The following is a 4,495-nucleotide window of genomic DNA, read 5'->3' on the forward strand; positions in this document are numbered from 1 at the left end:
GCATTGGGCTTCTTTTCTCAGCCTCTCTGGACTTAAAGCAACCTGGCCCAAAGGCTGTCAGTCACCCTTTCTCAACCCTCCAATGCTTCTGTGCCCTCTCCCAGGGACAGGGGCTGTGGAATCCAGAGCACACCCGGTCGCCTTCCCTACATTTCCATTCACCAGCAAAGATGAGTTTATTTTCCACTGTCAGGAATTCAGAGTTTGAATGATTTTACCACTGCTCTGTTCTTGGTGCAGCTGGGATTCTATTTATCACTGGGTTAGGAATTTCACTTCCTGCCTTTTCCATCCCAGAAGAATTCTCTTCCCTCCCCTCCCTTCCTCTTTTCTGTCTCCTCTCCTTTCTCCCCTTCCCTTTTTCTCTCTTCCCCCTCCTCTCCCTCTCCCGCCCCTCCCCCACATACTGTTTTGCTGTCCTCAGGGTGACAGTGACTCAGACCAGCCCTGGGGATAGGTGGGAGAGTAGCTGAGAATCCGAAGGCAGGAGAGTGCACAAAAAAGAGATATGTTGACAAGTGGCTAGGGACCATGTTTCCTGCTTTAGCTACACACCGTGCCATGCACTGGAAGTCACTACACAGGCAGTCATTGTTATGATTTTACCTTACAAAAAATGCTTCACCCAGGGCATGGCATCTACTTGTTATTCAGTAACAGTCAAATTGGAAAAGGAGGCTTTCAAAGAGTCATTAAGACAAACACTGTTTGAAAATTATACAGAAATTCTATTTAGTAGCTATTTGAAAATGAAAGAGTATTATATTATCTTCGTAAAAATGCTTTTTCTTCCAGTTGCTCACTGATTTTTTTTTTCCCCCAGTTGTGGTGGCTGATTAGTGTTTTTGTAGTGTCTCTCCCAGTTCACCACAGATCTGCCGTTCCGTGGAGTCTAGCGTTGCAAAGCTTGTTGCAAAGCTTTTGCTGAGGAACTGCGAAGGGTCTCTGGGAATCTCTCTCAAGTTGCTGGGACCAGAGAGTCATGTGTCTGGCTAATGTGACCATCCCTCAGCAAGGGTTCTGCTCACTGGGTTTCTCTACACAGATTTCCCCTTCTGGGGAACTGACTAGGCATGGAAGATCTTCCCCAAGAGTTGTTTAGTGACAGCTTAAGCCAGGCTAGCCTCTCTGCCTCACTAAGCTTAACTGAGGTCAGCGTTGTGGGGTGTGATGCCCACAACTCCGGGCAATTAACCTCACACAAAGCGAAAACCCTCTCCCCACCTTGCCTACCTGCCTCCCTGCCTGTGGGCAATTTTGCCAATGTTTTCCATTAGTTACAAAGGAGAGGGGCAGGTGGGGGCAGAGTGGTCAGTGGGGACAATCATTACTAAGGAAGAAAACCAAAACCGTATTACTATCTAAGGCACTGTGCTAAGTGCTGGCATTAGGGTTGCATTTGGTGAAAATCCACACATAACACAGAAAAATCTATGAACCATCTAGAAATCCTAAGTTCTTGACCTTTGAACTCCTTCTTTGAGAAGATCACTTGCTTATGGAAGGCTTCCCTGACCCCTGGGCAGGCTCCTTCTCCATCCCCTTGGCTGTTTCTGCCAGCCCTTGGTATCCTTTGCCTGAGGCTCTCTTTGGCTGCGTGAGTGAGCAGCCCTCCCTAACGCCCTCAACTCTGACTGTTAGGATTCGGTAGGTAAATGCTCCAGCCTCCTCATCCTTCAGGTGGGATGATCTAAGCTGTGTCCACATTGTCAACCAGGGGTATCCTACAGGACCCAGCCCCATTTGCCCCAACAAATGTGGACAAATGGGAGGGAGCCTACTTATCAATACAGCCTCTGACTGCCCCCCGGCTCTCTCTCTGTGTCCTCATTGCCCTACTGATGCTTCCTGGAATCACCTCCCAAAGAAACTGCTTGCACACAAAACCTTGCATCAAGTTTTGCTTCGAAGGGAGCAAGACACTTCCAATCTAAATTAAGTCTCCCTGTTCTTTCTCAGGGCACTCCCCACCCCCAGCTTAATAGCACTCATCATGATATGTAATTTTGCATTTGTTTGTGTATCTATTTGTTTAATGAGGGCAGTGACAATGTCTGTTTTGTTCACCGCTAAATCCCTGCACATCACTCAACCCAGAGCTTAACACGTGGTAGATGCTCAACGTAAATTCTGTTGAAGGAATGAATGCAACATCATTAGATCTTTCTAATCTTGGGGTTTGAAAACATGCCCCCAAAGTTCCCTGACACTCCTTCCAGTGAGAAGTGGGGTCTTTCTCTCCTTGAATCTGGATATGCTGGTGACAGCTTCAACTAAGAGAATGAAAGGACTAGGTCATAAAAGGCCACACAGCTTCTGCCCTGGAGCCCTGAGTGGCTGTCATGTAAGAACTCTGACTACCCTCAGCCGGCCATGCTGAGAGGAAGCCCAATTAATACGAAGGGACAACACATAGGTGCAGAGATCCATAGTCCCAACTGAGCTCAGTCTCCAAGTCATTTCAGCCTAAGTACCAGATGTGTGAAAGAAGAAGCTTCTGGATGATTCCTGCCCCCAGCTCTTTTCAAGTCTTTTCAGCTGAGATCCCAGACATTGTGGAGCAGAGAGAGAGATCCACAATGCTTTGGCCAGTCCAAATTCCTGACTTATGAAAACTTCGAGCATAATAAAACAGTTGTTAAGCTGCTAAATTTTGGAGTAATTTGTTATGCAGAAATAATTGGAACACCTTGATTGTGAGTTTATTAATTCTGCATTTATTCTAAAGTCATTTATCAAGTTCCTACTATGTGCCAGGTGATGGTTACACGGTAGCAAACAAGAGAAAGATCCCTACCTTCCGGGAACTTATAATCTAGGGGCTGCTGTGGTAACTGTACCTTGCAAAAGCCTACATGTTGCTTTTTAACAATAATGAGTAGGTTTTTCTTCTAAAACCACTTCCAGATGGTGTGGGGGGAGGGGTGCTTCCGGAGTGAGTTGCTAAGGGAAGCTCCAGAGGTAGGTGGATTAGATAACACAGACCCAGGGAGCTCTATTATTTGCTGGCTGTCAACCACCACTGTCCTGCAAATCATCTACAGACTAGCTGCACCCCCACACTAAGGGGGAGAGATTAGGGAAGCTGGGAGGTGCTATCCTTGAGGCAGAAGGAGAGGGGAACTGCTCCCTGCAGGCCCTGGATAAGAGTTGGTTCTGCCTTTTGGAGGAAGATGGCATTGGCTTGTCCAAAGCTGGAGTAGGGGGACTTAAGCAAAGCTGAGGCCACTGGCTGGCACTTCAGCTCCCTTATCTGACTCCGGGAGGCAGGTCTGGAATCAAAGGTGCCCCTATGTGTACAGATGTGCCTCATTCCTGGAGTCAAGACTTGGGAAATGAATATGATTTTATGCCCCTTATGTTTCTGCTCCTCCTTCATTCGTTAACAAAGCTAAGACATTTTTATCTGCCTGTCTCGACTCTGCTAAGGTGAAACAAAGAAAAGGACTCTGTCCTTTGAAGGACTAACTAGTCATGAAGGGTGTTTTCTTCTAGGGGTGGCCTTTGGTATCAAGGTACAAACTGCAAGAGGAAGGGGAATTCCAGAAGGAAAGTTTGGGAGTTTAGCGTCTCATGTCTGCCCGGAGCTTTTCCATCCTAGAAACCTGCTTTTGTTTAACCCTGGAAGGTTTCGGGCCCTGTCCAAGGAAGGGAGGCCATGTTAGGGACACTGTTCAGTAAAACAGGACCCACCTCTCCCAGAGGCTGGCGATGGAAGTGGAGTCAATGCAGAGAGCCTGCGTATTGGGCTGTTTTTGTGTCACTATAAAGAAATACCTGAGACTGGGGAATTTATAAAGAAAAGAGGTTTAATTGGCTCATGATTCTGCAGGTTGTACAGGAAGCATGGTGCTGGCATCTGCTTCTGATGAGGGCCTCAGGGAGCTTACAATCATGGTGGAAGACAAAGGGGAGCCAGTGTGTCACATGGTGAGGGTGAGAGCAAGAAAGAGAGAGGGAAGGCAACCACACACTTTTGGACAACCAGATTTTTTTTTTTTTGAGATGGAGTCTTGCTCTGTTGCCCAGGCTGGAGTGCAATGGCACGATCTCGGCTCACTGCAACCTCCGCCTCCCAGATTCAAGCGATTCTCCTGCCTCAGCCTCCTGAGTAGCTGTGATTACAGGCGCATGCCACGACGCCCGGATAATTTTTGCATTTTCAGTAGAGACAGGGTTTCACCATGTTGGTCAGGCTAGTCTCGAACTCCTGACATCGTGATCCACCTGCCTTGGCCTCCTAAAGTGCTGGGATTACAGGCGTGAGCCAGCCGACCTGGCCTAAACAACCAGATCTTGCATGAACTGAGCGAGAACTCACTTATCACTGAAAGGATGGCGCTAAACCATTCACGAGGGGCTATTCCCATGATCCAATCACCTCCCACAAGGCCCCACCTCCAACACTGGGGATTACATTTGGACATGAGATTTGGTGGGGACACAGATACAAACCATATCATATGCCTATAGAGTTGTGTTAAAAAAAAAAAAA

The sequence above is a fragment of the Piliocolobus tephrosceles genome, chromosome 12 (assembly GCF_002776525.5).
Source record: "Piliocolobus tephrosceles isolate RC106 chromosome 12, ASM277652v3, whole genome shotgun sequence".
Taxonomy (NCBI): Eukaryota; Metazoa; Chordata; class Mammalia; order Primates; family Cercopithecidae; genus Piliocolobus; species Piliocolobus tephrosceles.